Below are 13,910 nucleotides of genomic sequence, written 5' to 3'. Positions count from 1 at the left end.
CACTGTCGCAACTTAATACTGCAAGACGTACCATCATCGTAATATATTACTGCAGAGGGTAACATTGTCGTAATATAATACTACAGGACGTAATATTGACGTAATATTGCGGGGTTTTACACACAAGCTCGGAGCATATCATCCAAAATCTAAATGGTCCGCTCGGACTGCCCGTCTGTCTGAGGATAAAATGATGTGCTCAACTCAAGCCATGTGCCCAACTCTCGCTGAACTGCTCTCCAGAAATGTGAGGTAAACTGCGTACCTCGATCCGAAATGATAGACACGGACACACCATAAAGACGAACAATCTCCCGGATATAGATCTCAGCTAACTTCTCAGAAGAATAGGAGACTGCCACAGGAATGAAATGTGCTGACGTGGTCAGCCTATCAACAGTAACCCATACTGCATCGAACTTCCTCTGAGTTCGTGGGAGTCCAACAATCAAGTCCATAGTGATACGCTCCTACTTCCACTCAGGAATCTCAATCTTCTAGAACAAACCACCGGGCTTCTGATGCTCGTACTTAACCTGCTGACAGTTCAAACACCGAGCCACATATGCAACAATGTCCTTTTTCATTCTCCGCCACCAATAATGCTGCCGTAAATCCTGATACATCTTAGCGGCCCCCGGATGAATAGAGTACCGGGAACTATGGGCCTCCTCTAAAATCAACTCTCGAAGCCTATCCACAATTGGCACACAAACTCGACCTTGCAGCCTCAAAACTCCATCATCTCCTAAGATAACCAGCTTGGCACCTCCGTGTTGCACCGTGTCTCTAAGGACACACAAATAAGGATCATCATACTGCCGATCTCGAATACGCTCCAATAAAGAAGAACGGGTGACTGTGCAAGCTAACACACAGTTGGGCTCAGATACATCCAACCTCACCAATTGATTGGCCAAAGTCTAAACATCCAAAGCAAACGGTCTCTCACCGATCGGAATATAAGCAAGACTACCCAAACTGGCTGACTTCCTACTCAAAGCATCGGCCACCACATTGGCCTTTCCCGGATGATACAAGATGGTGATATCATAGTCTTTCAACAGCTCCAACCACCTTCTCTGCCTCAAATTTAGCTCTTTCTGCTTGAACAAGTACTGTAAACTCTTGTAATCCGTGAACACCTTACATGCCACGCCATATAGATAATGCCTCCAAATCTTCAACGTGTGAACAATGGCTGCTAACTCCAAATCATGAACCGGATAGTTCTTCTCATGAATCTTCAACTGCCGCGAAGAATAGGCAATGACCTTGCCATCCTGCATCAACACCGCACCAAGTCCAATACGAGATGCATCACAATAAACGGTATATGGCCCTAAACCTATGGGCAAAACCAACACTGGTGCCATAGTCAAAGCTGTCTTGAGCTTCTGAAAGCTCACCTCACACTTGTCCGACCACCTGAACTGGGCACCCTTCTGGGTCAACCTGGTCATCGGGGCTGCAATAGACGAAAACCCCTCCACAAACCAACGATTAGGGGTGTTCATGGTTCGGTTTGGATTGGTTTTTTCCTAAAAAGAAACCAAACCAAGTAAGCCGGTTTTTCAAATATTAGAACCAAACCAAACCAATTATGTCAGTTTTTTCTCGATTCGGTTTATGTCGGTTTTTCGATTTTTTTGGTTATTTGTCGGTTTTTTCTTAAATATAAGACATACACTACCAAACACACATTTTGGAGATCACATTTTCAACGTAACACTATCAAATCAATTGACCTTAGAGAAATCTATTATTTACCAAGATATATTGATGACAATTGAATCAAACAATGATGAATAATTTAAGGACTTATGAAATAGATTTTTACACTTAACAAAATAGAACTACCAATTAAACTAGAATGTAAAGGTAAAGAACTGTACTAAAAAAGCAAACGATTAATATTTACTATAAAAATTTTAAAACTTTATATATATATATATATATATATATATATATATATATATATATATATATATATATATATATATATATATATATATATATATATATATATATATATATATATATATATATATATATATATATATATATAATAATAAATTTAAAATAGCTACTCCTATATTCGATTTGGTTCAGAATGTTTTTTAATTAAAACCAAACACAAACCAAATTTGATCGGTTTTTAAATTTCAAAACCAAAACCAATCCAAACCAAAAAGTATCGGTTTTTTGGTCGGGTTGGTTTGGTTTTCGGTTTGGTTCGGGTTTATGGTTTTTATGAACACCCCTACCGACGATAGTAGCCTACTAAACCCAAGAAACTCCAGATCTCTGTAGCTGATGCGGGTCTAGGCCAGTTCTTGACTGCCTCTATCTTCTTCGGATCAACCTGAATACCCTCTGCTGATACAACATGACCCAAGAATGCAACTGAACTCAACCAGAACTAACACTTCGAAAACTTGGCATACAACTGACTATCCCTCAAAGTCTGAAGAACCACTCTAAGATGTTTCTCGTGCTCCTCCCGGCTACGGGAATAGATCAAAATATCATCAATGAAGACTATCACGAACAAATCCAAGTAAGTCCTGAACACTCTATTCATCAAATCCATAAAAGCTGCTGGCCATTTGTCAACCCGAATGACATCACCAAGATGAACAAGTACCATTTGTCAATCCAAGTACCGAGTGCGGAAAGCTGTCTTAGGGCATCAGATGCCCTAATCCTCAACTGACGGTAGCCAGATCTCAAGTCAATCTTCTAAAATACCTTGGCACCCTGAAGCTGATCAAACAAATCATCAATCCTCGGCAATGGATACTTATTCTTGATTGTAACCTTGTTCAATTGTCGGTAGTCTATGCACATTCTCATCGATCCGTCCTTCTTCTTAACAAACAACACCAGCGCACCCCATAGCGAAATACTGGTCTAATAAAACCTTTTTCAAGCAAGTCTTGCAACTGCTCCTTCAACCCTTTTAACTCAGGTTGGGCCATATGATACGGCAGAATAGAAATGGGCTGAGTGCCCAGAGCCAAATCAATGCAGAAGTCAATATCCCTGTCGGGTGGCATACCCGGCAGGTTTAAAGGAAATACCTCAGGGAACTCACGAACATCGGGCATAGAGTCAATAGAAGGAACCTCGAACTAGAATCACGAACATATGCCAAATAGGCCAAACACCCCTTTTCGACCATACGTCGAGCCTTCACATAAGTGATAACACTACGGGTAGAATGACCAGGAGTCCCTCTCCGCTCTAAACGGGGTAAACCCGGCAAGGCTAAGGTCACAATCTTATCATGACAGTCCAAGATAGTGTGGCAATGTGATAACCAGTCCATCCCCAATATGACACCAAAATCAACCATGTCCAGAAATAACAAATCTACACGAGTCTCAAGACCCCCAATCACAACTATACACGAACGATGAACTCGATCTACCACAATAGAATCACCCACTGATGTAGGCACATATACAGGGGCACTCAAGGAATTACTAGGCATGACTAGATATGGTGCAAAATAAGATGACACATAGGAATATGTAGACCTTGGATCAAATAAGACTGAAGCATCTCTACTACAAACCCGAATAGTACCTGTGATAACTGCATCGGAAGCCTCAGCCTCAGGCCTGGCTGGAAGAGCATAACATCGGGGATGGGGCCCACCACCCTGAACTACATCTCTAGGACGGCCTGCTGCTGGCTGGCCTCCACCTCTAGCTGCCTGACCTCCACCTCTAATACCTCTAGCACCTCTACCCCCACCCCTAGCTGGCGGAGCGGGCGGTGGAACACCTAGTGCCTGATCCATAGCACAGGAACCCTGCTACTGCGACTGAATACCCACCAATCTCGGACAAGCCCTCTGGATATGACCATACTCACTACACTCAAAGCATCCACCTAAGGGTTGCGGCTGAGGAAACTGAGACTAACCCTGGTGACCTGAATAACCACCCCAAAAACTCTAGAACGGCGGTGCACTGATAGGAGCTGGTGGTGCACTGTAGGGCTGCTGATCAAAATACTGCATATAAGAACCACGACCACCTGAAGCGGCGTGAGAAACCTGAAGTGCTGACTGAAAAGGCCTAGGAGGGTACCCCTACCATACGAATCCCTGCCTCCAGACGAGGCACCACTAAATTTGCCTGAATGATGAGGCCTCTTGTCAGACCCCTGACCACACCCCTGTGACAGAACCATCTTAACTCTCCTGGCTACATTAGCCGCCTCCTGAAAAGAAATCTCACTCCCTGTCTCCTTAGCCATATGAAGTCGAATCGGCTAAATATGTCCCTTAATGAAGCTCCTCACCCTCTATCTCTCGATGGGAAGTATGATAAGAGCATGATGGGTCAAGTCGATGAATCTGGTCTCATACTGAGTAACGGTCATAGAACCCTGCTGGAGACGCTCAAACTGCCTCCGATGGATCTCTCTCTGAGTGATAGGGAGAAACTTCTCAAGAAATAGCTGAGTAAACTACTCCCAAGTCAAAGCTGGTGATTCGGCTGGTCTAGCCAAACAATAATCTCTCCACCAAGTCTTGGCGGATCCAGACAAGCGAAAGTAGCAAAGTCGACCCCATTGGTCTCCACTATCCCCATGTTCCTGAGAACCTCATGACAACTGTCTAGATAATCTTGGGGATCCTCAGAAGATGCACCGCTGAAAGTAGTAGTGAAGAGCTTGGTGAACCTGTCTAATCTCCACAAAGCATCGGCAGACATAGCTGCTCCCTTACCGGTCTGAGCTACCACACCCGGTTGAACTACTCCAACTGGTTGAGCTACTGGAGTCTGAAACTAAGGAGCCATCTCCTCCGAAGTGCGAGTAGCAAGAGTCTGGGCTCCTCCTCCAGCCTGAGAGACGGCTGGTGCTATAGGCGGGTGACACTCTCCATAAGGCCCACTAGACGGACCAGAGCATCTTGGAGTACTGGGGTAGCAATAAACCCCTCTAGGAGATGAGCTGGGCCCACCAGAACTGTCTAGGCCGGAACCTCATCATCGAAGTCAACCTGAGGCTCCGCCGCTGGTGCTGCTGCTTTGGGCTTAGCTCTGCCCCTATCTCGGCCTCTAGCACGGCCTCGGCCTCACCCTCTGCCCCTCGTGGGAGTTGCCGCTGGGGGCTCGGGCTGCTGATCGGTGGATGAGGAAGCACGTGTTCTCGCCATGTGCGAAAGAACATAGTAGAAATTCAATTAGCATTGGGTAACCAAAACGCACGACAGGAAACAATAAATGCGAAGTTTTTTCTAACTCTGTAGCCTCTGGGGTAAATACAGACGTCTCCATACCGATCCCTCAGACTCTACTAAGATTTTCCATGAATTGTGAGACCTATGTAATCTAGAGCTCTAATACCAACATATCACGACCCGGATTTCCCACCCTCGGGAGACGTGATGGAGGCAAGCCGAGTTTTATAGACTCGCTAACTCTTTTATTTAGCCCTTTTAACAGTTTAAAACAACATACGATCAACAGTGAAGTATTAATAATAAATAAAGACATGCGGAAGACGTAATCTGATAACTTATCAAAAATAAGTACGACAATACCAAGTACATCTCTACCCGGAACCGGTGTCACAATATCACGGACTGTCTACGAATATTACAAACAATTGTCTGGAAAGAAAGATACAATCTGTCTCTGAAGTAAATGAAAACAGAATATAAAGATAAAGGAGAACGTCGGGGCCTGCGGATGCCTGCAGGACTACCTAGGAATCTCCGACTGGACTGAAGGCAGCCACCCAAAGCAACGGTCCAAAAACTGGCGCTCCAGGATCTACACACAGTGCAGAGTGTAGTATCGGCACAACCGACCCAATGTGCTGGTAAGTGCCTGGCCTAACTCCGGCAAAGTACTGACGAGGCTAGGAAGGGACTACCAAATAAACCTGTGCAGTTATATCATATACAGCGGAAAATAAAATAGAAATAGACAATTAAAGATAGGAGGGGGACATGCTGCAGGAAATATCATTTACCAACAGTAATTTAAGAGAAAAGCATAAAGAACAATTTAAAATTTACAACAAAAGAATAAGGAAATCGTAATCAATCAATAAACACTTTTATTGTCTATTGTTGTTGCGCGCAACCCGATCCAAATTATAAAAAAACTATTGCGGCGTGCAACCCGATCCATATCATTTATCACTGTTGCGGCATGCAACCCGATCCAATTATATTATTGTTGCGGCGTACAACCCGATCCAAATATATAGTTCAACACCAAACACAAAGAGAGTCCCGGCAAGGGAACAATAAAGAAACAACACTATCCCGGCAAGGGAATCGACAGTATAAGTAAATACGTCCCGACAAGGGAAAATCAGCTATAATCAAACTTGTTCTAACATCTAACTTCACAAAAGAAACCTTAACTAGCACCAATACCCAACCATAAGCAATTCCCACGAGAACAATCATAATCCTTGCTCAACACAAAGAATCAATAATTTAGGCATTCGTAATACTTATTAAGAATACAATAATTTTAATTTAAGACTCACAGTCATGCTTGACACCAATGTATAGATACTCGTCACTATGTCTATACATCGTACACAATAAGTAACACGTAGCAAATAGGACACAACTCCTAATCCCTCAAGCTAAGGTTAGACCAAACACTTACCTCGAACTTCCATGGCCAACTCAAGCCTCAAACACCGATTTTCCTTTAGAATTTGCCTCTGAACAACTCGTATCTAGTCCAAATTAATTTAACAACATCAATAAATGCTAAAGAATTCATACCCAATGCTCAATTATAGGTTTTCTATCATTTTTCCCAAAAAGTCAAAAATTGACCCCGGGCCCGCTTGGTCAAAACTCGAGGTTCGGACCAAAATCCGATCATTCATTCACCCACGAGCCCAAATATGCAATTAGTTTCAAAATTCGACCCCAAAACGAGGTCTAAATCCCAATTAATCAAAAAACCTTAACTCTACCCAAATTCCTAATTTCTACCATAAAAACTCTAGCTTTTAGGAAGGAAATTGATGAAATGCAATGGGAAATCGAAAGAAAAAGGTTTAGAATCCTTTAGCACTATTTTGGGGAAGAAATTGCTCTTTGAAAAACGCCTCAATGCTCCCAAATTTCGAAAATATGAAGTAAATAGGTTCTGCCCATTTTTGCTTCTATTTTAAAATTACTGGGCAGGCCTTCATCACGTTCGCGATGGGTCAGGCCCAATTAGCCATATTGTTAGCGATCACAGGCTCGCATTCGCGGAGCTTCAGCCCCCAGAGCCTTCACGTTTGCGGTCGGTTGGCCGCGTTCGCGTAGAGAAAAATCCATCTCCCCCTACCCAGGCTCAAAGGCCTTCGCGTTCGCGATAGCAGGTCCGCGTTCGCGAAGGGAAACACCCCCAAAGCTTCGCGTTCGCGTCTTGTTTCTCGCGTTCACGTAGAAGGAAAATTCCTTCAGCCTGACTTACCCTTCGCGTTCGCGAGAGTCCTTCCGCGAATGCGAAGAACAACACACCAGAACACCAGAAACTGAAAACCTGCAACTTTTTCTAAGTTTAAAACCTTTCGAAACCTATCCGAAACTCACCCGAGCCCTCGGGGCTCCAAACCAAACATGCATACTAACTCAAAAATATCATATGAGCTTATCCGTGCGATCAAATCGCCAAAATAACATCTTTAACAACGGATTTAGCATAGAAATCTAAGAAAACCCTCAAAACTTTCAAAGTATCATTTTTTACAACTACGGGTCCGAATCACATCAAACGACTTACGTTTCTTACCAAATTTCACAGGCTCGACTTAAACCACATATAAGACCTTACCAGGCTCCGAAACCAAAATATGAGCCCTATACCATCAAATTTTAAACATGTTTCATTTCCAAAAACTCATAAATATTCCAGAAAATAATTTTCTTTTAAAAATTCATTTCTCGGGCTTGGGACCTCGGAATTCGATTCCGGGCATACGCCCAAGTCCCATATTTTTCTACGGACCCTCCGGAACCGTCAATCACGGGTCCGGGTCCGTTTACCCAAATTGTGGACCATAAATTCATTTTAAAGGCAAAAATTCATCTTTTTCACAGATTTTTACATAATGGCTTTCCGGGTACGTGCACGGACTGCGCATGCAAATGGAGGTGATGCTGAAAGAAGTTTTTAAAGCCTCGAAACACAGAATTTATTTCTAAAACAAGTGATGACCTTTTGGGTCATCACAATAGCTCAGATATTTAACATGGTCAATGTCAAATATCAAAATGGAGTAAAAACAATTCACTAGCTCAAGAATATATTATATTTTTCGATAGCCAACTAAAATGAGTTTTGAATTAAGAACAATATTTTCAATTACATTATTATAAAAATAATTATTATTGAAAAATAATGTTTTAGAAACTGAAATTTTAAGAAAGAAATATTTTTTAAGAGATATCAACACACCAAATAAGAGTTCGAGTAATAGAAAAACAGTTAAGTCTTATCTAAAGAGTCATTCATTGTCTCAACATTTGATTATTTTGCCATAAATATGAGTTATTATTTTTCTTCCTGACTATTTTTATGATCCAATGACACTGGTAAGAATGATATCAAAAAAGAAAAATAGAAGAAATTGTTAATTTTTTTCATATAGTTAATATCCAATGATTATCTATATTTACTGAGAAAGTGTAAATATTAAAATTATTTACCTACAATCCAAATAACTTAAATATTTGATATGATTAGTGTCCGCGCATCCGCACGGGTACTAATACTAGTAGTTATATAATATGCACTGTCCTGTAACTGTACTTGAATTGCACATGTATCAAAACTTGCAGGAATCTTCTTCAAATGTATTTTCAACTTGGGAGCAATGTCGTCATGGATATTTCATGTGTGCACTGGCCTCAAGTGTCCATCTGTTCTGCTCCTCTTGATTTGTTCGTTTAAACATATAAGGGAAATGTATCACGAAGAATAGGCCTTTTCTGCTCTTGGATATACTATAAATATGTCACGGGTTCAAGCCGTAGAAACAAACTCTTGCAGAAATGCAGGATAAGGCTACGTACAATAGACTCTTGTGGTCAGGCCCTTCCCCGAACCCGCGTTGACTAAGGATTGTTGAATTGGTTACTCATTCAGCAGCGCTCCTGCCTGCCAAATCAATCGTACATTGTGGTCCAGAACATAACTGACCTTCTGTATATAGTAATACATTGATACCTATTTCCATATCTATGATCTCCCTATTTGCGGTTTCAAATGCTGAAAAACACTTTTTAAGTGTTGAAATTGATATAATAAATAGGCTTGGATAGAAAGTAATAAAGCTGATAATTGACGTATTTGGTAAAATAATCTTGATAAATAGTACTTATTCTGTTAAAATGACTAAACTGCGGAATTCTTCTGACTCCTCCTTCCTATTCTTCTTCCTTTAGAGCTAAACCTTCAAGTTCTTCCAGGGACTCCTAGCATAATTTCAGCTTTGCTCGGCCTCTTTTTAGCCTACCTTGCATATTAGTAAGTCAATCTTCTCTTATCCCGCTATAAATTCTATGATTTGTCCTAAAATTGGATATATTTGCTTTCCATTGTAACTGTGGGTTTACTATACTATTTGATCAGTTACGGGATTCAAATTGTCAATTTGACTTTCTATTTTATGAGTAGTACTAAAATACAACAACAACAACAACCCAGTAAAATCCCACAAGTGGGGTCTGGGAAGGGTAGTGTGTACGCAGACCTTACCCCTACCCCGAAGGGGTAGAGAGGCTATTTCCGAAAGACCCCCGACTCAAGATAATAAAAAGACAAAAAGAGAGAATATTAGATTCACTACGGAGATTATAGGAAACATAGGAACATAAAATGCAGAAAAGTGCAAAGCAAAAACGATGGCTAGTAAATGGATACTGCGTCGAAAAATAGAAAATAGTAAAACACGATATTGCCCCTAGCTATCTTAGACAAAACCCTACCGTACTAGGCTTACAAAGGTACAAAATTACGCAATACTCAACTACCTCCTAGCCTACAACCGTAATACTCGACCTCCACAACTTCCTATCAAGTGTCATGTCCTCGGAAATCTGAAGCCGCGTCATATCCTGCCTGATCACCTCTCCCCAATACATCTTAGGCCACCCTCTACCTCTTCTCGTGCCTTCCGCAACCAGCCGCTCACACCTTCTTACTGGAGCATCTGGGCTTCTCCTCTGTACATGCCCGAACCATCTGAGCCTCGCTTCCCGCATCTTGTCATCAATGGGAGTCACGTATATCTTCTCTCGAATAGCACCATTCCTAATCTTCTCCATCCAGGTGTGCCCACACATCCACCTCAACATCCTCATTTCTGCTACTTTTATCTTCTGGATATGTGAGTTCTTAACGAGCCAACACTCAGCCCCATACATCATGGCCGGTCTAACCACTGTTTTATAGAACTTATCTTTAAGTATCGTTGGCACTCTCTTGTCACACAAGACTCCAGATGCTAACCTCCACTTCATCTATCCTACCCCAATACAGTGTGTGACATCCTCGTCGATCTTCCCTCCCCCGTAGATAATCGAACCAAGGTACTTGAAGCTGTCTCTATTTGGGATAACTTGTGACTCAAGCCTCACCTCCACGTCCACTTCCCCTGGCTCAGCGCTGAACTTACACTCGAGGTATTCCGTCTTCGTTCTGCTTAGCTTGAAACCCTTAGACTCAAGAGTCTGTCTCCAGACTTCTAATTTCTCGTTAACACCGGCTCGTGACTCATCAATCAGAACTATGTTATCGGCAAATAGCGTGCACCATGGCACCTCCCCTTGAATATGGTTTGTTATCGCATCCATCACCAGGGCGAATAAGAACGGACTGAGCGCAGAACCTTGGTGTAACCCTATTTCAACCGGAAAATGCTCAGAGTCATCTCCTATTGTCCTAACCCGAGTCTTAGCCCCATCATACATGTCCTTAATTGCCATAAAATAAGGAACTGACACACCTTTTGCCTCCAAGCATCTCTAGAGAACTTCTCTAGGAATCTTGTCATATGTTTTCTCTAGGTTAAAAAACACCATGTGAAAATCCTTCTTTCTCTCTCTATACAGTTCCACCAACCTCCTAACAAGGTGTATAGCTTCTGTGGTGGAGCAACCCGGCATGAACCCGAACTGGTTGTCGGATACAGACACTGTCATCCTCACCCTCGCTTCAACCACCCTCTCCCATACTTTCATGGTATGACTTAGTAATTTGATACCCCTATAGTTGTTACAACTCTGGATATCACCTTTGTTCTTATACAATGGAACCACCGTACTCCACCTCCACTCATCCGGTATCCTCTTCGCCTTAAAAATAACATTAAGCAACCCAGTCAACCACTCCACACTTGCTCTCCCTACACACTTCTAAAATTCTACCGAAATCTCGTCTGGCCCGGTTGCTCTGCCCCTACTCATCTTATGCATAGGTCCCACGACGTCCTCGACCTCGATACGCTTGTAGTGCCCAAAGTCACGATGACTATCGGAATGCTCCAATTCGCCTAGCACAATATCACGATCCCCTTTTTCATTCAGAAGTTTATGAAAGTAAGTCTGTCATCTCCTCTTAATCTGGTCATCTTCCACCAGTACTCTACCATCTTCGTTCTTAATGTATCTCACTTGGTCCAAATCTCGAGCCTTCCTCTCTCTCAACTTGGCCAGTCGGAATAACTTCTTCTTCCCGCCTTTTTCCCCCAGTTCCTCGTAAATACGACCATAAGACGCAGTCTTAGCCTCCGTGACCGACAGTTTAGCTTCCTTCCTAGCTACCTTATATCTCTCCATGCATGTTCGCCTCTCCTCCTCACCTATGCTCCCCACTAACTTCAGGTATGCTGCCTTCTTCGCTTCCACTTTACCTTGGACCACTTCATTCCACCACCAGTCTCCTTTGTGCCCACTAGAGACACCAGTCGAGACCCCTAACATCTCTCTCGTAGACTCCCTTATACAGTCCGTTGTCGCTGACCACACAGTGTTTGCGTCCCCATTGCTCCTCCAAGCTCTCATAGCCGACAACCGGCACTCCAACTCTTGGGCTTTATCCTTAGTCAACGCTCCCCACCTGATTATTGGGTTTCTCCGAGATATCCTTTTCCTTCTCTTTATCCTAATACCAATGTCTAGCACCAAGAGTCTATGCTGCATCGCGAGTGTCTCACTTAGAATCACCTTGCAGTCCTTGCACAACTTGCTGTCACACCTCCTAAGGAGGAGATAGTCAATCTAAGTCTTCGCTACCGCATTTTGAAAAGTAACCAAATGCTCTTTCCTCTTCGGAAAGCTAGAGTTCGCAATCACCAACCCAAAAGCCTTAGCGAAGTCCAACAGCGAGGTACCTCCTCCGTTCCTCTCCCCAAAACCAAAGCCTGCATGCACCTCGCCATAGCCACCTGTGGACGCCCTAATATGACCATTGAAATCCCCTCCTATGAATAGCTTCTCAGCAGGCAGAACCTGGTGCACAATCTCATCTAATCCCTCCTAGAAGCGTCGTTTAACCTCCTCATCTAGGCCCGCATGCGGTGCATAGGCGCTAACGACGTTTAGGGTGTACTCTGCAACCACCAACTTAATAACCATCAATCTATCATTCACTCGTCTAACCTCAAGCACAGACTCTCTAAGTTCCCTATCCACCAAGATACCCACTCCATTCTTACCTTTCTGGGCTCCTAAGTACCAAAGTTTATACCCGTCCGCATCCTTCGCCCTCGACCCTACCCACCTAGTCTCTTGGACACACGCTATATTGACCCTCCTCTTCTAAAGAATCTTTGCCAACTCTATAGACTTACCCGTCAATGTACCTACGTTCCATGACCCAATTCTTAACCTATAGACACCCCTGTTTCTTTTACCTCCCTTGCCTCCCGACCCACTCCGTAACCCCTGTCCTACCTCCCGCCCCACCCCTCGCTCCCCCCGAGGACATGACCTCACTTGACCATCCCAGACCACAGTCACTACACCTACAGCAAACTACGAGAAAATCCCTAACACACACAAGGCAACAGACCACGCTAGACAAAAACAGGATGCGACAATAAGCGCACTAATAATGTGAATAAACTAGCAGGAACTAAGATTGCAACAATTTAACTAACACAATAAAGGGGAAAAGAAAAACAGGAGGTACCAACTCCCGCAAGTGGAACCTGGGAATTGTCTTGGTATATACGACGATGTTGTGTCCACCTAGCATGTTCACGTCCAACTTCCGCCGCCCCTCGTTTATCCTTGCCGGGGTTGTTCCTTATGTTTACACACGCACATCCCGCTCACCGCTAATAACCATAGTCCCTAACCTGAAATACGAACAAAACACCACGAAGACAAACAAAGGAGGGGTTGTCACCGCTACCACTGGTGAGGCCCTACCCGTAGCAAAGGAGCACAAGAAGGTTGTAATAAAACCTTAAATTGATTTTGATTTTTTAAAAATAAATTAAATAATAAATAAATAAATAAAACAGTGAAAAGAAGAACCCTAAACAAAACACAATAAAGTCAAAAAAATAAATCAACACCAACGTATATTACAAATACAAGAATGAGCATGAGATTCAACTAAGGGAAATGGAGATGACGGATGAGGCTATTGCAGTGCCGGCGCCGGTGGTGGTGGTGGAGGATTGTAGGATTGTAAGGGAGGATCTGGAAAGCAAGTGCGTTTGGGGGGAGACAAGAAGAAGAAGAAAACAGGAGAGAGAAAGAGAGGAAAAGAAGACAAAGGTGGGGTAGGGGTGGGGAGGGATGGGGGGAGGGGAGAGGAGAGAGGAGAGAGCTTACCTGGTCTGGTGGGGGGAGGGAGCTTACCTAGTCTGGTGGTTGCCGCCGGTGAAATAGAAATAGACGTTAGGGAGCA

Source organism: Nicotiana tabacum, chromosome 6, assembly GCF_000715075.1.
Source record: "Nicotiana tabacum cultivar K326 chromosome 6, ASM71507v2, whole genome shotgun sequence".
Classification (NCBI taxonomy): Eukaryota; Viridiplantae; Streptophyta; class Magnoliopsida; order Solanales; family Solanaceae; genus Nicotiana; species Nicotiana tabacum.
This window is presented reverse-complemented; position numbering follows the sequence as displayed.